At 36.6% G+C, this 22,447-nt stretch overlaps 1 pseudogene; it reads left to right on the forward strand.

The window, feature by feature from the left end:
• LOC140602292 (V-type proton ATPase subunit D-like) overlaps window positions 1-21,594 on the forward strand; it is a 38,209-nt pseudogene extending 16,615 nt beyond the window's left edge.
• Window positions 21,595-22,447: the final 853 nt, after the last annotated feature.

Here is a 22,447-nt window from a genome sequence, read left to right on the forward strand (position 1 = left end):
GGCATCTGTGTTATGAAAGTAATAAGACGTTTGAACACACTCCACCTATACATCTAGATTCAACTGGACACATTTAATTTACTTATACCTGTGGACCATTTCCCGTGGAGGAGGTCCTTAGTCTGGGCCCATTCTAAACCTTTTAAGTCTCCTAATTCTGATGGATCACAGTTTTGCATCATCATACAATTTGTGGCCACTGTCTCTGAAGTCAACTTCTAAATTTTTAATGATGTGAATGTTTATTGTTAGCACATAAGAAGAAATCCTGAGAGAGAACACTCTAAAGCTGGTTAATGTCGTGTGAAAGCAAACTGTTATCCACTGTAGGACAGGCAGGAAGTGACCCATCGCCCAGCGCAGAATCAAGTGGGAGCTACAGAGCAGAACTGGTCCTTTGAGTCCCAGACCCTTTGATAAATGCAGACCCACCAATGGTGCAGGTGACCAAGGTGGAAGAGTGGAGGCCACGGTTGATGGCTAAGGCAGCTGCTTGGGACTTCTGCTGGGAGTCCTAGGACAGAGCTGAGAAGCACAAGTGTGTGTAACTAAAGAGAATCCGGTCTTCATTTATTGTATGAGGGATTTAGTAGAACATTACTTACGATATAAACATGACAAAAGGTGATTTACCAGGTGTAATTTTGCAAATACAAATGATAGAGTTTAAACTGAGCTCTAGTAATTTGGACTTAAATGCCTGTTCCCACATTATCTAAAGGTAAACGGCTTCCTTCTCTCCTTCCTTCAGGTCTTCTGTCTCTAGTGTCCCTCCTTATACATTCTGTTCCTCTTATTCAATCTCCCAAAAACTCCTTCTTTTTTCCTTAGCATAGATTTTTGCATAAAACTTATTTTACATGACAGTGGTTATTTACATTTTTATCATAGAGCCAAATTTTAATAGCTAAAAATGTTCAGTCAAAATGTTAAATGAGTGATTTTTTTTTAACACTAGCATTTTGATTTTATAGTTGAGCTTAAAGGCTCAGTATGTGTAATAAGCACATTGGTAAAAGAAAGAGTTTTAAATTCATCCTGTGAGAAGGACCCGGGGGAGAGTTAGTAAGCAATAACAAAAGATCTTGGATTTATTTTGCCCTATGTTTTGAAGTATAGTAGCTAAGGCTTTGTAACAAAGACTTCCATAGAATACTAAAATGTTACAGCCAAAATAAGTTTGAGGAACATTTAGTCTAAATTTGCCATATTATAGGGACAAATAGACAAAGTGACTTATCTGAGGTCACAGAGCAAGCGAACAGTATAACTGGTGCTAGATTTTAGGTAGAAGGAACATACATTATGTGCCTTTTCACCAGATGATGACTTTGTAAGACATAAGGGTAACATAAAAGTAAATAACTTATTACAAATATTAGCTACTTACTATATTTGCACCTCCATTAGACTTATTTTCTTTTTTTTTTTCCTTAAAGATTTTATTTATTTATTCATGAGAGACACACAGGGAGAAAGAGAGAGAGAGGCAGAGACATAGGCAGAAGGAGAAGCAGGCTCCAAGCAGCCCCATGTGGGACTCGATCCGAGAACCCTGGAGTCACACCTTGAGCCAAAGGCAGATGCTCAACTGCTGAGCCACCCAGGCGTCCCCAGACTTAGTTTCGAAGCAGTCTTTCATTTTGCTATGAGGCTGAACTCTGAGAATCCATGGCAAGGAACTAGCCTACTGTCTTTCAGTGTAACTAGGATGGGGCAGCTGTGCCTCTGTCTCTGAAGCTGTCGTTTCCCTGGTGCTCTGTCTCACCCTATTCACCTCTTCACTAGGAGAGAGTTCCTAATGACGTTCCTCATCCTCCTGAGTAGAAACTTAAGTGATGTGAATCACAGTGGGAATAGGTTATGTTGAGGTTGGGCAAGAAGAGGGATATGTGTGGATTAGGAGTAGGGTAGGTGAAGTCGGTGTACATGGCCCAGGGCCAATGGATAGGAAGGTTTGAGCTATGGGGTAGGGGTGGGGAGACAGCTGCTGGATCTTGCTTTAATCGTAGAAAGAGTTGCTTCCATTTCATTCTACACAATTTAAATTCATCCTTAAATAGCTGACTTGCTCTGCATGCTGTGTAATGATGTTTTGTCTCTGACTGGAATAGATTTTAGAGGGTTAGGGAAGCAAATCTTCCTCTATCTTATGATTGACTAGCTTATACCTCATTCTGTATGTTCCTTTTCAATTTTTTCACTTACCTGAAGTAGGTAAAGGGCATTGGATCTATAGAGTATGCCATAATATTTTGAAATAAATAACTGATGTTGAGAAATATTTTATAAAATTGGGAAGATGAGAAGTTCAAAGAATACCTATCTTATGTTTAAATCATTTATTAGATCTTGATGTTAACAATTTTTCATCATTAAAATTATGTTTGTAATAGGCAATATGGTAACAATGGAACACTTAAAATATAACAAGATATATGAAGTATAAAAGACAACTCATTCCCTCACTACCCAAAGATTATTAACATTTTGGAGTTTGTTTCTTCTTCTATCTTTTCTATCTACTTATTTTTCAAGAATTGTATATATAGATTTTTATTTTGCTTTTTTCACTGAGTTAAGAATTCTTGTAGCAGACAGGCTCTAGGCAGCAGGCAGTATCCTTTATTATGGCAACATAATGCTGTATTGTGAAGTTATAATTTACCTGCTTGTTTTCCTTTTATTGGGCACATAGAAGACTGATTGTAATATTTGGTATGTAAAGGATGTTACAGTACACTTCTTCATACATGTGACCTCTCAGTCTGGATTATTTTCTTAGCATGGAGAGGAGTCATGAATTTACAATTCTTAGTATATGTGGTCAAATTACTTTCCAAACATTTAGCAGTTGACACTTGGGACATCTGAAGTTGTGTATATCAAATATCCCTTGACTCCTCTTACAGTGAGAGTACCTGCCTTGTTTTGATTTACTTCACCCAATGATGTGATTAGGAGCAGGGGGTCCTGCCAAGCAGCAGCAGCTTCCCAACTCTTAACTGATCTAACTGGGGTACGCGACTCAAGTTATTAGGCCAATCAGACTTCTTTCCTCGAGTTTTTTTGTTTGTTTGTTTCCATATCTTTGCTATTTTATTTTATTTTAAATAAATTAATTTTTTATTGGTGTTCAATTTACCAACATACAGAATAACACCCAGTGCTCATCCCGTCAAGTGTTCCCCTCAGTGCCCGTCACCCATTCACCCCCACCCCCCGCCCTCCTCCCCTTTCACCACCCCTAGTTCATTTCCCAGAGTTATTTCCTCGAGTTTTTATATACTAAAGGTTGAGGTATTCTATCCTGTGGGTTTTCTAAGCTGTGTGGATATGACTTGTAGCTGTCTTCTACCAGGATTCCTGATGTAGGGAAGAAATTCCGCGATTGGAGAGAAGGGCAAAACAAAGGGGTATGAAGGGAGATGGAAGGGTGAGAAGATGAGGAATGAGGAAAGGGGAGAAGGGAAAGAGGAAAGAAGTAGAAGAACAGAGGACAGAGGAGACAGTTGAATTCTTCAATTCATTCATCATAGGCATCCATGTCCTTTCCAGTTCATGAGCCAATGAATCCTTGTATGCGGTTGTTAGTTTGAGGAGGATTTCTGTGGCTTGTTTCTGAAAGAGTTCTAATTTACACTCCCACTTTTTTTTTCTACAGTTTCATTTTATTTACTTATTTATTTATTTTTAAAAGGAGTTTTCATTTTTAAGTAATCTCTACATGCAATGAACTCACAACCCTGAGATCAAGAGTTGCACGCTTTAGTGACTGAGCCAGTGAGGCGCCCCTCTGTAGCTTCAGTTTATTTGTTTTTTTTTTCTTTTTTTTTTTTAAGATAGATTTATTTATTTATTTATTTATTTATTTATTTATTTATTTATTTATCATAGGCAGAGAGAGGGAGAGAGAGGCAGAGACACGGGAGGAGGGAGAAGCAAGCCCCATTCCAGGAGCCTGACGTGGGACTCAATCCCGGGACTCCAGGATCGCACCCTGGGCCAAAGGCAGGTGCTAAACCACTGAGCCACCCAGGGATCCCCCTGTAGTTTCAGTTTAAATTAAAAATCTATAGGATATATGTCCTACTCTACCTTGCACTGATACCAAGTGTTAATCATAATTAGCATCGGTATTAATTATGATGCATATCCATGCTTAAATTAAAAATCCTAAAAAAAAAAAATCCTAAATTGACTAGCATTTGAATCAAGATTAGTGACAACAGGAGTAAATGCATCTTAAATTGATAAATGAGATGTTGAATGAGTATTAAAACTTCTTGGGACATTTATCCTTCACCCTAAATTTAATATGATAGGTTTGTAACCTTTTCTTTTCTCTCCATCCGTCTTTAATTCCAAGGTAGAAAAATTCTAAGAAAAGATTGATATTTTGCTATTACTGAACTCTTGATTTGTTCATGAAAAAGAAAATCTTATATTTATTTCCTTCAAGAGCATCCAACATATTTCTTAGATTTTTGTAATGTTTGGGTTATATCTAGGACCATATTTTGAGGGTACATTATGTCTATTTCAAGGTATCTTGAGATGCTCCCAAAGTCGGCTGATTGATATGTGCCATGGATGTGAGTAATTCCTAAAAGTTTTCCACCGTAAAGTAGATATGAGAAAGTCTCTGGAGTAAAAGAGGAGGAGGGATTCGGTCAAAATAACAGGATTCTCAAAGCCTTTTATGTGCTAACCTACTAATACTCCAAAGGGAACTGCAAAAGGCCAATTTTTTTTAAGGCCAAATATTTTTATTTTTATTTTTATTTTTTTATATTTTATTTATTTATTCATAGAGACAGAGAGAGAGAGGCAGAGACACAGGCAGAGGGAGAAGCAGGCTCCACGCAGAGAGTCCGACGTGGGACTCGATCCAGGGTCTCCAGGATCACGCCCTGGGCTGCAGGCGGCGCCAAACTGCTGCGCCACCAGGGCTACCCAAGGCCAAATATTTTTAAACCTTAAACTGGGAGACACCTTTTTCATTTAACATGTCATTGGTATGTGTTTGGTTTTGGAAATATAGCAGTAAACAAGATAAGCAGTTTCTCTTTTTTTTTAAAAATTTTATTTATTTACTTATGAGAGACACAGAGAGAAAGGCAGAGACACAAGAAGAGGGAGAAGCAGGCTCCATGCAGGGGGCCTGAGGTGGGACTCGATCCTGGGTCTCCAGGATCATGCCCTGGGCTGAAGGCAGCACTAAACCACTGAGCACCTGGGCTGCCCAGCAGTTTCTTTGTTTTCACAGAATTTGTTTTATGTATAAGTCATTAGCTCTCCTGGAACATGGGTACAAATAAGCACTCATATAGTATATACCTATATATTTAAAAGCTACACATTAAGCTAACAAATTGTTCAAATATGTCCCATGCTCTTTCCTTGACTGATACATCTTCAATATGACCTGGAAGATGGAGCTTTCATTTAGAGTTTTTGGATTCCTTGGGGTTTTGTGATGGTGGAGGGAGAGCATGTCCCCCACTCTCTGCCCTTGGGCCTCTTCCAAACCCAGAAGTTTTGCTTGCATGTTTGTGAACAGCACAGTGCCTTCATCCAAAGTCTTCCCCCCATCCCCGGCAGCGAGGAAACCTAGAGCACTGAGGATGGTGAGAAGCATGTAGCATAGGGGGTTCCCATACCTGGTTTTAAGGGTAGTACCACTTACTACATCACCTGTGCATATCTTGTTCTGAGGGATCCGCTTGGGGAAACTGAGTTCACCATTTTGAAAACAGTGACAACCTTGAGAAAACAGTAACCATAGAGTTTTGGTTTAAATATAGCTAGTGTTGTCTTTGTGATATGAGGCAGATTAGAAGTTGAAACAGTTACTGCAAAGGATTACAATTATATTAAATAAATCTACCTGTCTTCCAAAAGCCAGATTTCAACTATAACATATTTCCTTAAACCAAAGACCTACTCAGAGCACAAGAATTTGGTTCTGTAAGGGATTGAGAGCTACCATTTAGTCCTTAGTGTTTTTTAAAAAGCAGCACAGGGGCACCTGGGTGTCTCATTTGGTTAAGTGTCTGTTTCTTGATTTTGGCTCAGATAGTGATCTCAGGGTTGTGAGATGGAGCCCTGTGTGGGGCTCTGCGTTGGACATGGAGCCTGCTTAAGATTCTGTCTCCATCTCCCCCTGCCATTCCCTACCCTCATCCTCCAATCTGTCTCTCCTTCTCAAAAAAAAAATAAAGATAAAAATAAAAAAAGCCAAACAAAAAAAGAAGAAAATAAAAAAGAAAAGAAGCAGCACAGATTGTTAGCTGAAACAATAGCAAATAGCAGGGAAAGGAGAAAATGCAAAAGTTGCCAGAAAAACTTTCAAAGCACAGCTATCAGCGGCCATGTGGTATATAGGAACAAGTAGCCTTACCTCCCTAAATCCTTGCTCCGTAGGACTTTATGGTAGCTCCACAAGTCTTCATAGATTTAGAGCGAAATTATTTTTGTTCTACTCTTTATTTAAAAAAGGACAATGTGGTACCATGGAATTTTTTACATGTTTAAGTCGAAAAAAATGTTTTGAGGTGATGATTTCTTGTTATTAGTGATATATTTAAGTGACATACCTAATAAGGAAATTAACATATTTATAGTTGCCGAAAACTTCCAGGTTAATGGCATTGACTAACATGAGAATTACCACTCTTACAGTTGAAATCCTGTACAGCATGGCTTATTTTTCTTTTATTTTTTAAAAGATTTATTTATTTTAGAGAGAGAAAGAGAACATGGGGGAGGAGGAAGAGGAGGAGGAGAAGAGAGAGAGAGAGAGAGAGAAGGAGAGAGAGAGAGAAGCAGACTCCCTGCTGAGAGCAGAGTCCAGCCCCGGGCTCTATCTCAGGACCCCTAGACCATGACCAGAGCAGAAATCAAGTTTTGGACATAAGAGTAGTTGCTTAACTGACTGAGCCATCCAGGCGCCCTGACTTATTTTTCTTTTTTTTCGTTTTAAGATTTTATTTATTTATTCATGAGAGACACACACACACACAGAGGCAGAGACATAGGCAGAGGGAGAAGCAGGCTCCCTGTGGACTCGATCCCAGGACCCCAGAATCATGCCCTGAGCCAAAGGCAGATGCTCAACTACTGAGCCACTCTTATTTTTCTTTTAAAGGAGGCTGTCCTTCAGCATTCTCCTACTCAGGCTGCATAGAGCCCTGGGAAGGCTTTTGAAGACAGGGTACACTAGGGTGTCCTGAAGGATATGCCAGGAAGAACTTAGATCATCCCCCGACAAGGATTCCTTTGAATACTGGGTTGGAGAATCATTCCTGCTCACTGGTTAGCCAGTCTTTGGGGAGCTAGAACAGTGTTTGCTAAAGAGTGTTGACAGGCCAGATCGTTGCTGATCGCACCTGACTTAAAGTTCCCTTTGTTTTGTTTAGAATTCGTGGCAGACGTTTTCTGGAAACGTTCTGTGATCTTACTCAGAGAGAATATTTGCTAGTAGATTTAGAGGATGAGAGGGAAGAACAATGAACATGCAGGCATTATGTATGTGCTATGAATTTAAGTTGTTGATAGACATCGACTAAGACAATACTATGCCACAGATTTCTGTATTTTCTGCAGCTGATTCAGAGACGTGAATTACACTTGATTGCACAATATCTCCTCACAGAAATCGTAAGGAGAATGGCATGCCCTAACAGTGCTTATTTACACAGAACACCCTAGTTCACTATTTCCCCTCTGGCTTTTCTTAAACAAGCAATTTATTCTCAACAGTTTTAAATTTAAAATCAATATTTCTAATAAAATAGTTTTACACTTTTCATCTTTATGTATGGACATTGTATTGGAAGAGAATCCAAATGAGTTTAAGCAGTAAAGACGAGGCTATCAATAAAAGCATTCTAGGGAAGTCTATGAAAATGAAGTATTTCTGCTTATCTTTCAACATAAAACTATATATAGATGGACACATTGTGTAACTTTTATCCATTAATTAGATACTAGGTAGTACAATTGGTTTCGAGGAAATTAAGAGAATTAATATGTGATACAAAATTTTAAACATATACTAAAATATACATTTTGAAGTCTAGCTCTTACTCCTGTCTCTGTTTCCCCTAATACCCCAACCCACTTTTATTAGATTTTCATGTATAACTTCCACTGTTTGATTTTTAAAATTAAATTAAATTTAAAAATGTAAAACTTTTTTGTAGAACAGTTTTAGGTTTACAGCAAAATTGAGAGGAAGGTGTGCAGAGGTTTCCCATGTACTCCTGCCCCCACGCGTGCATAGCCTCCTCCGTCACCAACATCCCTCACCAGAGTGGGACATTTGTTACTGCTGATGAACCTACATTGACACATCACAATCACCCAAATTCAGTAGTTTATGTTAGGATTCTCACCCTTGGCTCCTTCTCTGAGTTTGGACAGATGTATGTTGACACACATCCACCTTACAGTACCATACAGAGTATTCTCACTGCCCTAAACATTCTCTGTGCTTTGCTTATTCATCCCTCCTCCCCGCAAGCCCTGATCTTTGTACAGTCTCCAGTTTTGCTTTTCCCAGGATGTCGTATATGTATAGTTGGCATCAACAGTATGTAGCCTTTTCAGATTGACTTCTTTCATATGATAGTAATGCATTTAAGGTCCTTTCATGTCTTTTCATGGCTTGAGAAGTCATTTTAGTGCTGAGTAATATTCCATTGTCTGGATGTACTAAATTAATGGAGAATAATTGAAGCAGTAACTCAATGTAAGCACTTTGAGCAACTTCAGGAGTGTTTACAAATTCCTGGATCCCAAAGTAATTTTCTCTACTTCTGCTAAAGTGTATCATCAATGAAGAATACTTGGTACTTCCTTTAAAAGAGCAAACTGCTTAAATTATTTTCAAACTACCAATTGAATTTCTTAATTTGACAGCCTACTTGTTTTCAAGTTTTGCTAATTATACATAAAGCTGCTATCAACAGCCCTGTGCAGATTTTTGTGGGGACATAAGTTTTTAACTCCTTTGGGTAAATACCAAGGATCATGATTGCCGGATTGTATGGAAGAATATGCTTAGTTTCTTTTCAGAAACTGCCAAATTATCATCCAAAATGGCTGTGCATTCCCACCAACAATGTCTGAGACTTCCTGTGGCTCTGCATACTCAGTAGCATTTGGTATTGTCAATGTTTTGGATTTTGGCCATTCTAATAGGTGTGTAGTGTTTTCTTGTTTTAATTTGCAGTTCTCTGATGGCGCATAATGTAAAGCATCTTTTCTTTTGCTATTTTGCCACCTGTACATCTTTTTCGGTGAGGTGTCTGGTCAGGTCTTTGGCCCAATATTTAATTAGTTTTTTTTTTCTTATTGAGTTTTAAGAATTCTCTGTATATTTTGCCTAACAGTCCTTTAACAGAAGTGACTTTTGCAAATTCTTTCTCCCAGTCTGGGCTTCTTATTCTCTTGATATTCTCTTTTGCAGGGCATTTTTTTTTTTTAATGAAGTCCCACTTAGTAATGCTTTCTTTCTTTCATGGATCATGACTTGGTGTTGTATCTAAAAAGTTACCACCATCTCCAAGGTCATATATATTTTCTCCTATGTTATGTTCTAGCAGTTTCATAGTTTTGCATTTTGTATTTAGGTCTATCATCCATTCTGAGTTAGTTTTTGTGAAGGGTTTGAGGTCTGAGTCCAGATTAATCTGGATATTCAGTTGTTCCAGACCTATTTGTTGAAAGACTGTTTTTGTTCTATTTTATTGTCCTTTATCCTTTGTCAGAGATCATTTGACTATGTTATGCGAATCTATTTCTGGGCTCTCTATTCTGTTCTATTGTTCTTTTTTTTCCCCCAATACCACACTGCCTTGATTACTCTTAAGTCTTAAAGCAGTGTGGTGTCCATCCTCCAACTTTATTATTATTTTTAAAATAAATAGAGAAAGAGAGAGAGGGGCAGAGAAACAGGCGGAGGGAGAAGCAGGCTCCATGCAGGGAGCCTGACGTGGGACTTGAATCCCGGTCTCCAGGATCACACCCTGGGCTGAAGGTGGTGCTAAACTGCTAAGCCACAGGGGCTGCCCATCCTCCAACTTTAAAAAAGCCATTTGTCAAATTTTGGTATATCATCAAAGAAGAGTAGCCATAGTTGTCTGAAGACTGTTAAATACTCCATCTTTTTCCAAGAGAATATCTGTTGGATTTTCCTCATATACTTTCAAACAGTGTATTGCTAACAGATTGAATTCAGAAGCAATTATAAGAGTCCAGCTGTGTTCTGTTAAGCCTTTTATTAAGTTCTATTAAAGATATTTGCAAAATATAAAACTTCTCACTACATCTTTTATTTTGGAAAACAGTTATTTTCCTAAAAATGTGCCATTTGTATTAACATGTAATGGAATATCAATGTTACTTTAAAATAAATACATATTTAAAATTTTTGCTTCAATTTTTAATATGGTAAGTATCAGTACATATAACTCAGTAACTTTTTTAGAGTCTGAAGCCCACTGAAACCAAAATGTTTGAGAGCCATACTCCTGGTACTCTGTTAGTATTGGGCAATTTGAAAGAGTGGGATCTGAAGAGTCCAGGCCAGTTATTCATTTTTGTTATGTGCACAATCTATTTTGAGTCAATTAGGTTTCCACTGCCACAAGTGGAAGTTTGTTTGCTTTAGAATAGTGCATCAACTGAGATAAACTATTGTAAACATTGTTCAGTCCGTCTTTCCTTTCTATTTTTACCATTTTGCTTCTAGCCAGATGATTCCTGTTCATATCAAACCTTTTATGCCTTCAATAAACTTTTTTATTCTTTTATTCATAATTCACAATGAAGCCCATGTTGTCCAAGTTCATTCTTTTTTTTTTTTTTTTTTTAGATTTTATTTGAGAGAGAGTGAGAGTGAGAGAGAGAGAGCACACAGAGGAGGAGAAACAAACAGACTCCCTGCTGAGCAGAGAGCCTGGTGTCTGCTCCATCCCAGGACCCTGAGATCATGACCTGAGCTGAAGGTAGATGCTTACCCGCCTGAGCCACCCAGGTGCCCATTTTGTTGTTGTTGTTGTTTTGTTGTTTTGAATTTTATTTTTAAGTAATCTCTACACCCAATGTGAGGCTCAAACCCACAACCTGATCAAGAGTCACATGCTCCACTGCCTGAGCCAGCCAAGCACACTTCCCTTTCCTACTTCCCTAACCAACCCCCGCCATTTTTTAAAGATTTTATTTATTTATTCATGAGAGACACACAGAGAGAGGCAGATCATAGGCAGAGGGAGAAGTAGGCTCCCTGCAAGGAGCCCGATGTGGGACTCCATCCCAGCTCCCAGGGATCACGCCCTGAGCTGAAGGCAGATGCTCAGCGGCTGAGTCACCCAGGTGTCTGCCCTGCCCCTTTTTAAGTGAAATTGACATCTTGGGGTGTGTGTGTGTGTGTGTGTGTGTGTGTGTGTGTTTTAAATAAAGTCCAAGACATTCTGAGGCAGTACAATGACCATGCCGGGAATATATGTTGGGATGGGCTATGGCTATGTGTGGTGGTTGCCTAGAGGCTTCTGTGTTTATTAGTGGCAGTGCAGCATGGATGAGAATAAATCATTGTTATCAAGGAGAACAAGAATAACAATAGCATGATCCACTGAGCATCTTTATGTCTAATCTCTGTTTTTTTGTATCTGGGCAAATTTAAAGTTTGAAGATAAAGAATTTGTGTATATATTTATGTGGATTTAAGATAAGTTGCTGTCTAGGAAATAGATGTTTTTCATACTTCCTTTTAGAGATGCATCCATGGTTTGGTGTTAGCTTAAGTATTTGGCCAAAATTTTCGTCTTTGGTTTAGCCTAAGTCCAATGAAGGCCAAATACTTACTTCAATTGTCATTCTATATGTTTGCAAAATCAGCAGTGTGATCATATAGGTTACTATCACACTGAATCTGCATAACAATGCCAGCAACAGGAACAAAGCATATAATTCAGATTTATTTCTACTATCTAAATATTTTCTTTCAAATGTAGATATATATTCTACATGTGTTTTGGAATGAAAAATATGTCTATAGATTTAAAATGGTAGTCTATCAACTCTTTGAAATACAAATGTAAATGTTATTGCAAGAGTAAAATAGGGCAATATTTAATGATGATTGTGCAGATTGCTAGCTTTAATACAAAAATAATCAGAAGATTTTAGGTAATAAATTTATAAGGAAATAGATTTAAAGTAAAGGAGCATATATTAGCTAGATAACATTAGGAAGAAATTATGTTCTCTTAGAGTGAGTAAATATTTATAAAATTTAAATAACATAAGAAAGAATAATAGAAATCATATTATGAAGAGTAGAATTAGTCTTTGGAGCTGTATCAGTATTCAAATATTAATTTAAAAAATCTTTCAAATTATTATTATATGTATTTTTAATGAAGAAGTCTATATATTTATTTATTTTTAAGAGATAGAAGGGGCAGAGGGAGAGAGAGAATTCTAAGCAGGCTCCATGCCTAGCACACAGCTCAATGCAGAGCTCCATCTCACAATCCTGAGTTCATGATCCAAGCAGCAGAAATCAAGAGTCAGATGCTTAATCAACTGAACCACCCAGGTGCCCCTCAAATTATTTTTATTTTATAGTGTTTTTATTTTCTTGTCACTTAATTTCATTAGGCTATGAGTTTTTCAGGAAAAAGTTCACTTTGGAAATTCTTTACAGCTTGAGGAATGGATAAAAAGCAAAACAAAGCAAAAAGTTTGCTTTGTTAAAATTCCACCAGGTGAGAAAACAACCTAAATCATGTACAATACCTGTGATAAACCATCTTTAATCTAGGTATAACAAAGAATATACAGAATCAAGGAAGATAAGGAAAAATGAGAAACTCCTAAAATGACACGCTTCTCTATCAACCTCAGTTGCAAGGACGCTTCTATTTCATATCATACATGAGTTTATGGTGAGCACAGGAGCAATCTTTCAGTTGACAGTACTGATAAAATATTCTCCTTTTACTGTGTCAAATTTTTAAGAATTTGCTACTGGTTTTAATGATAAAATTCCAGTAGAAATTACTTTTGGGTAAAATTCCAAGATTCTGACATCTGAGAAGTTCAATTATGATAGTGAACTCAGGTCTGGGTCATAGTTTTAGCTGAACATTGATCTTCACATTTGCTTCTTTTGCATCACGCATAATTTGGCACAGCTCTATGTCTTTAGGGTATCACTCCCGCAGCACATAGTACATAAGAAAGGGAGAACTCGTAATGCTGCTAATAAGGTTGATCTTTTCCTCTGGGTTTTTCTTTGTTGCTGTTTGTTTTGTTATTTCTTCTCTGTGACATATTTACTGGACTTTGTCCATTTTGGAGGAGAGTATTTGTGCTTTTTCTTATAGTTTTATAAGAGTTCTTCATAAATTTAGTTTATTCTTGTTCTATTACTCGTTTTGTAATTTTTTCCCACTCTGCTTTTGGAGTCTTTTGACAGAAATCTAAAATTTAATCCATCAAATCTATCAATATCTTTTGTTTGAAAAGTTCTTTCCAACATGAGATCATAAGAATATTCTGTTATACTTTTTCTAATAATTTTTCATGTTTTGCTCATCACATTTAAATCTCCAGTCAACTCAGAATCAATCTTTTATGTGTGTATTCTATATTAACTTGAATGACCAACTCTTCCTGTACTATTCATCAGATATCGTTTTAGTGATTTTCAATGCCATCTCCAGCATAAACCAAGGTTCCATTTGTGTGTGATTCTGTTTGCAGCCTCTCTATTCTATTCCATAGGTCAATTTCTCCCTTCACAAATGCCACATTTAAAAATTATAATAAGTTTGGGGCCCCTGGGTGGCTCAGGGGTTGAGCGTCTGCCTTTGGCCCAGGTCATGACCCTGGGTCCCGGGATCGAGTCCCACATCGGGCTTTCTGCTTCTCCTTCTGCCTGTGTCTCTGCCTTTCTCTCAAATAAACAAAATCTTAAAAAAATTACAATAGGTTTATAATAAATCTTGGCTTTTATGTGCAAAAAGTATTTTCCTCGCTTTTCTCCTCCTCCTTCTTCAACAGTGTCTTGAGTATTTGTAAGTTCTGCTTTTCCTCATAAAGTTTAACACTAGGTTACAATTCATCTGAAAATTCTGCTGTGGTTTTTGTTTTTTGAAAAACACTTTAGTTTACATACAGCAAAACACAGATCAAATGTACAATTCAGTGATTTTTGAAAAATGTATGACCGTATTAACCAATAGCTAATCAATATATAGAATATTTATGTCACCTCAGAAAGTTCCCTGTGGCCCCTGTCTATTATTTCCTACCTACTGGAAGCAACCACTGTTTTGCTTTCTCTCATTATAAGTCAGTTCTCTATGTTCTTGAATCTTAAATAAGTAAATCCATTGGGTGTATACTCTTTTGTGCCTGGCTTTTTTTGCTCAATATAATGTTTTTGAAATTTATTCACACTTTATGTATATCTATAATTAATAATTTTTTATTGTTGAGTAATATTTTATAGTGTAGATATTCCACAATTTGTTAAGCCATTGTACTGTTGGTGGTCATTGGGTTGTTTTCATTTTTTGTATATTATGGATAAAACTGCTGTAAATATTCACATACAAGTCATTTAGATTTCTCTTGATAAGTGCATGAAAGTGGAATGAAGGGTAATATGGTAAGAATATATTTAAATTGATGAGAAACTGCCAAATTATTTCCAAAGTGGTTTGGCCATTTTACATTCCCATTAGCAGTGCATGAGAGTTCCAGTTGCTCCACATCCCTGCCCAGTGTTTAAGGGTGCCAGTTTTTAAATATTAGCCATTTAGTGAGCATCAAATAATATCTCATTGTTTCATTTAATTTGCATTATCCTGATGACTAGTTATTTTGAACATCTTTCCATGTGCTTGTCTATTCAAAAATACTCTTTGGTGAAGTGTCTGTTCAAGTCTTTTGCTTATTGAATAAATTGGAATGTGTATCTTGCTATTACCGAGTTGTATGAGTTCTTTCTATATTCTAGATATAAGACCTATGTTGGAGCACCTGGGTGGCTCATTGATTGAGTATCTGGTCCTGGGGTTGAGTCCTGCATCATGTTTCCTATGGGGAGCCTACTTCTTCCATCTGCCTATGTCTCTGCTTTTCTCCCTGTGTCTCTCATGAATACATAAATAAAATCTTTTTTAAAAGACCTATGTCATATATTTGTATTGTGAATAATTTTTCCCAAACTGTGGTTTTTAAAAAATTAAAAAAAAAGAATTTATTTATTCATGAGACACACACACACACACACACACACACACACACACACACAGAATGGTGGAGACACAGGAAGCAGGCTCCATGCAGGGAGCTCGACGTGGGACCTGATCCCGGATCTCCAGGATCAGGCCCTGGGATGAAGGTGGTGCTAAACCACTGAGCCACCTGGGCTGCTGCCAAACTGTGGTTTGAATTTATTTTCACAATAGGTTAATCAGCAGGAGGGAGGGCTCCTGGTTTTTGAATGTGTTGTTTTGTTTGTTTTTTTCATTTTCAAATATCTTTATTCCACCCATTTGGGATATATTCACTAAATATAGAGTTTTATTTTAACCGTTTTTTCCTTCAACAGTTTATTTAAAAGTTATTTTATTTTATTTTTGAGAGAGAGAGAGTGCCTACGTTGAGTGGGGGGTGGAGAGGGGCACAGGGAGAGGAAGAGACTCCCAGAAAGACTCTGCATTAAGCCTGGAGCCTTACTCAGGATTCGATCTCTGTGATCATGTCCTGAGCCAAAATCAAGAGTCAGATGCTTAACTAGCTGAGCTACCCAGACCCCTTTCCTTTAGTGGTTTAAAAATGTCATTCAATTGTCTTATGACTGCCATTATTTCTGATGCAAAGTCTTCCTTTGTGTTATTATATATTCTGTATCTTTTTTCCTCTGAGCACTTTTAGATTTACTGTTTAACTTTAGCTCTCAGCAGTTTGATGTACCCAGTTTTTTTCCCCTTTGAATTTATTTTGTTTGGAGTTCACTAAGCTTATTGGTTCTCTAAGCAATGTTTTTCAACACATTTGGAAAATTTTGGCTATTATTTGTAAAAATATATATATTTTTGTCTTATCTCTCCTCTCCATCTGGGACTGTAGTGACACTATACATATTAGACCATTTTATATTATCCTACAGGTAACTGAGTGTCCATTAATTTTTTTCAATCATTTTTTTCTCTGTTCTGTTGGATAGTTCCTTTTGATTTGCTTTAAGTTCACTATAACTTTCTCTGCAGCCTCCAACATACTGTTAAGCCTATCTAATAATTTATGATATGCATCAGCATAATTTTCAGTTCTAGGACTTCCCTACAGCTCTTTTTTTAATAGTTTCTATTTCTCTGCTAAGATTGCTCACATGTTTACTTACGATGATCATCTTTCCTTTAAACCTGTGAACAAATCTGTAAAATCTGCTTTAAAGTTCTCATCTGCTGATAGTAACATCTGGATCATCTCAGGTCTGTGTCTATTGCTTGCTATTTTCTTGGTTATGGATCATGATTTCTTAATTTTTCATGTCTAATAATTTATTATTTTATGTTGGACAATGGTTTGATATATTTTGGATAGACTGGATTTTTTTCTTCTTTTGAAAGCTCTTGAGTGGTATGTTGTAAAACACAATAAATTACTGACAGATCCCTTTGGTCATGATAATTCTGCTGTGGCTTTTTTTCACTAAATCGCATTTATTTGTGAAAATCACAAAAATTTCTCATATACATTTATACACACATACCTATTTTCATGAAGTTGAAACATCTTGTATCACTTGAAATATTTTACAAATCATTAAATTATTACCTTCTATTATTATTAATTTCTCTGTAAGTATATTCTATTTCCTTAATTACATTGTGAGCCTCAGGGATGGATCTTTATTTTATATTTCTTTGTAGTCATGGCATTTGACACAGACACACAGCTGGCATTCAATAAAAGTTATTGTTCTTAATGACAAGAAGAATGTCTTGCTGGGGTCCTTTGAGCTTTGCTCTACTATTTCTTGCATAGCTAGTCTTACTCCACTTTTATGGGTAGGAAATATTGAGTTTATTCATTCATTAGCTCATACATTCATTCATCTATTCATTCAACAAATATTTATTAAGAATGTACCATATGCCAGTTCCTGTCCTGGTGCTGTGATTACAACAGTGATAAGATGAACAATGTTTACACCCTCATAGGACGTATGAATTAGTAGATGTTGAGAGTTTAGCTAAGCTACTCTATGGTATTGCTGCCTTGGCATCCATTTTGTTTGGCCAACCAGCCTGGACATTCCCTCATGTAAGCACATGCCCTTGATAACAGACTCATAGGTAATTGTAAATTCCTGATAAAGCTTCCCCAAAACCCCTCACAGTAAATTATCTTCCTCATAAGAGGGCCTTACCCTGGCATGTCTCTTATATAAGACAGCCATGGGGCTTACAAAGCCCCTTTGGTTTAAATTGACCAATCCAGCCTTAGTCTGGGAATTCCAAAGTATTCAACCCATAGACCCTAATAAAGGCACATGCCCCAGGTGCTACCTCTTTCTGAGTGCACCCTGCCTCGACTTCCCCCCATGTGGTCCCTCTAGGCATGCTGTGTACTTCCTCTAGGACCTGTCAGTAATGAACTTCTCTATTTTAATTTCTCTTGTGGTCTTTTATTGCTCGCCATCTGGCACCATGTGCTCTACTTAACAAATGTTAATTTAACGAAGTCACAACAGTGAGGGAAACAAATAATAGGGAAATAAACAAGTAATTGTATAAGATAAAATTAGTATCCTATGAAGGAAAAAGAAAGCAGAGGAGTGGTATAATGAATAAAAGAGGTAGCTATTGTGGTAATAATGATGCATATGTGTTTTTAAAGATAGGATTTTGAAGAAAGGCCTGTCTGAATAGGTGATATTGGAGCATAGACCTCAAGCAAAGCAGTTAAGGGATTGTATATACACAGAATAAGGGGCTGGTTATTAGATGTCATTTCAGATGCATTGGAAAGGCTGCATTTTCCACTAAGCTTCTGAACTCCAGCTGTCTGAACTCTACCTTTATCTTAAGACTTTATTGCCTTAAAATGCAAATTCCTTTGGGAGAGTGTCTATTAAAACTTTTACCTGTCAAATATTTCTGTGTGAATGAACTTCAGAATTTTGATGAAGAAATGAAAATAATAGTTCAAGAACATAGGGAATCAGTGTAGTATAATTGTTAAGACCATGAATTGCCTGAGTGTCAAATCCTGGCTATGTTCAAGAACATTAGGGAATCAGTGTAGAATAGTTGTTAAGACCATGAATTGCCTGAGTGTCAAATCCTGGCTCTGCTACTTATGAGCGTTTGTGTGGTCCTCATCAGGCTACTTAATATCCTAATGCTTCAGTTACCTCAACTGTAAAATGGGGATAATAATAATCATATCTTTGCTTATATACTTGCTATGATGACGGTACACTGTAACATTTTCAATTTTCATGGCTCTTCCTCCTGGGAAGATTACTCATCTTTGCTCCATTGTCAGACTTGACCAAGCCATCTTTTTTTGGCCTTCGAATGTGATATATACATATATGTTATATATATATAACTTATAAGCAAAAAATCCTTTAAGATACAACATATATTTTCACCACTCTCTCTCCTTTGTGCTGTGAGAATGGCAATGTCTCAGATAGGGGTTCCTTCAGCCTGAATCCTGGAGTAAAGAGGGCATGAAGCAGAGCCACAGTCAAAGTCAACAGATAAGTGAGATATACACGTTGTTATGAGCCACTGAGATTTGGGGTCATGTCTTATTGCATCTTTTAACTCTAATCTTATTTATAGAAATGAATTATTATTTCTAACATGCTTATAACAGTATCTGGCACATAGTGTACATTAAGTATATAAATATAACCTTGAAGAAATAGAGCTGTTGAAGAGAAACCATGACAAAATTTCAAGGCTGGGGCGCCAAACCCAAACTTCTCAACTACCTCCTAATTCTGCCACTATTTTGTGCTATGGATATAAAAATATAGTGATGTGTAATTTCCTTGCAATTTGAATCACATATTAGAAATAAGATCCTGGAGTTGATTAATTTGCTAATGTTTTGCATTATGATTGTTTCCAGTGTTCTTTATGGAGTCTTTACTCCTCACTCCTATGTATACTCCTTAATAGGAGAGATTATATGGCCTATTAAAAAATATGTATGCAGTGCCTATTACAGTGTCCTCACAAAGCAATCTCCTTAACATTTTTCAACCAACTAGATAACCACAAGAAAAAATTAATTTGTTAATCTGGATGGTTTGAAAAAAAAAAAAGAGATCTAGTCATCCTGTACATTATAAGAGTGACCATGATTTTCCTAATCCCATTCCATATCCTTTGTTAGCTAGATTATTGTATCAAAATCTGAAGCTTATATTTCTCCATATATTTTTGCTTTAAAATTTAATTATTCCTAAGCTTTTTGACTTAAATTGCTTCTGGTGGATTAACTGGGTAAAGAAAGAGCAAAGACTATTCTTTTTCTTATTTATGTCTACCAAAAGGCTCACAGGTCAATCATAGCAATAATATTTTTTTAAAGGGTAGGTTAATCTAAATTGAATAAATTGTGACTAAAAAATATGTCAAGATTTGAGCAATTTCCTCCTTAAATCATTGAACAATATTAAAAATGTCTATGCTATTAAAAATACTCTGCAGAAAGTCTGAAAATGGAACAGCAATTGGAGTATACATTCATAACAAAAATTCAGTGTATGGAAGGAACTTTATTGCAAATTGGTAATAATTTATATTGTATATTCACCTTTATAAAAGGGTATGCTTTATAACTATGTAAATATAAAAGGATCTCTTTTATAAAAGTTTTAAAAATTATTTCTTAATTAAATAGTTAATTATAATCAAAGGTACTTATCATTGAGGCTAATAGGGAAGAATTTAAATCACAAATGAATGAAATATCAAGAAAAAAATTAGAGAAAGTAGTGCATTTGTTTGAAAAAACCTTTTTGCTTGGGGACTGGAGGGCATGAAATTTTTGGTAAATCTTATTTTTTAAAAGTTATTTTTTATTATATAGATAACTTTGTAAAATGTAATATCTACCTGTGTTCCCACCATTTACCTTTATCAAATCTTTATATTATTCTGTTTACTTCAGTTACTTCATTTTTCAAGAACTGCAACATTACAGATATCATTGCTAACTCCATTTGTCCCTCCCTGATTTCACTTTCCTCCTTCCCTCCGGAAGAGTAAGCACTGTCCTGATACCACCAGCTGACTCGGGTGGAGGGAGACTCGGGCTGGGACTATTGCAGCCAAACTATCAATGTCCCGCAATCCAGTCACAAAGACCAAACTGAAATCTTCCCCTCTTGAGTGGCACCAGAGTGTCATGAATGCTCAGACAGGTTGAAACCTCCTGAAGAAAACTTCTGATGCCTTAACTCTTCCATTTCAACAGATCCTAAAGAAGATAATAGAGACTAAGATGCTGATGGGTGAAGTGATGAGAGAAGCTCCCTTTTCATTTGCTGAGGCCATGTTCACAGCAAGGGACTTCTGCAACACAGTTATCTACAATCCCAAGTGAGACTTCCAGAGAAGAAAAATAATGCAGCTGGTGTTACTCTGCCAGCAATTTGAACATTACCTGAAGGGACAAACCAACAACTGTGAACTGACTAGTTTAGCCAAAAGAATTAAGCCAAAGCAGTGGAAGTAGCTTCTTCTCAGAATTCCTTTGCTATTTTGCATGAAGCTATTAAGAGAACCATCAGGTGTGTAAATGCCACTGAACATGTCATCATTCCCCAGACTGAAAGTACCCTGGCTCATATCATCACAGATCTGGATGAGAGAGACTGAGAAGAGTTCAATAGGTTAAAGAAAATTCAGAAGAAAAAGATTCTCAAGGAAAAATTGGAGAAGGATTTGGAGCAATGGAGGGCAGCTGGAGAAGTGATGGCGTCTATGGATCTTTGGCTGAAGAGAAGGGCAAGGATCTTCTGGTTGAACAATCTTTCCTGCTCTGGCTCTTTCAGAAGCCCTAACATGGCACCATTTCTTTACATTTGACTGTTTATCTTTTGGCCCAAGAATTTCACTGGTTGTAAAATTTCCCTGAATATATGGTTATGGGAATACATTTGCAGAATCATAATTCAGCAACCATTTATCACATGAGATTAGTAGGCCATGCCCCAGAATTTGTCAGGTTTATTCTGCAGAAGTGGCACATTGCCCCATTTACATCTGTGTTACGAGTGATCTACTTACAAGAATATTAGGAAATTCTTCTCAGGAAACAGCAGTGGCCTCAAGCAACACATGTAGGCCACCTACTGCTGGAGTACCCTTGGTTCACTCACCTCTGCACTACTGTGTGAGGTTTGCTGCAGCCAGCCTGGTGTCCTGGCACTTCTCTCCTCAAACTTTATGAAAACCTTCACTATTTTTCCTTGTGTGACATTTCTCTGTCATGGGACATACTCATGGGAACTGTTCTGCCAATTAAATGTGACTGTGGTATGAATAATAAAATGACTAAGTAAAAAGTAATCGTTTTCTTGAATTTGTTGTTAATTATCCTCAGTTTGCTTTTGTTCTTTAGCCACACACACACACACACACACACACACACACATCCACATGTAAAATAAATAGCATTGTTTTACATTTTTAAAATTTTGTTGAAATGTTATAATGTATGCATATCTTTGAGGCATTTATTTTTATACAAAATTCTGTTTTTGGAGATTTGTCTGTGTTGATATAATCCTAGTTCATTAGCTGCTGTATATGGTTTCCATTGTATTCACAATATATTTAATCTCATAATAACAGATATTTCCAGTTTTTCATTATATAAACAAAGATGCAATAATGTTTGTTTTGTTAGGCATATATGAGAGAGTTTCTTTAGAGTATGTGCTCTGCAATTCATAGGGTATAAGTATCTTTGACTTTACTAAATAGTGTCCACTTGCTTTCTAAAGGGTTTGTTCTACTTCTCCACGTTCTCACAAATACTTGGGGTTATTAGAATTTTGTTTATTTTTGCCAAATTGGATGCATATAAAATGTATCTTGTTATTTTACTATGTATTTTCTTGATTAACTGCAAGGTAATTATATTATCATATTTTTCTTGACTTTTTGGAGTTCTTAGCCTATGAACGTCTATTCTTATAAGTTGGCCATTTTTACATAGTATTGGTCTTTCCTATTTATTTGTGTAATTTATTACATTCTAAATAGTAATATTTTATTGGTTGTATATATTATAAATTATTTTTGTGCTATTAACACAATGTGTTTGGAGTGTGGGGAGGGGTATATCAAAAAAAAATGTGAACTTTTACCTTGATGAGAAA

This window comes from Canis lupus, chromosome 13 (genome assembly GCF_048164855.1).
Source record: "Canis lupus baileyi chromosome 13, mCanLup2.hap1, whole genome shotgun sequence".
Taxonomy (NCBI): domain Eukaryota; kingdom Metazoa; phylum Chordata; class Mammalia; order Carnivora; family Canidae; genus Canis; species Canis lupus.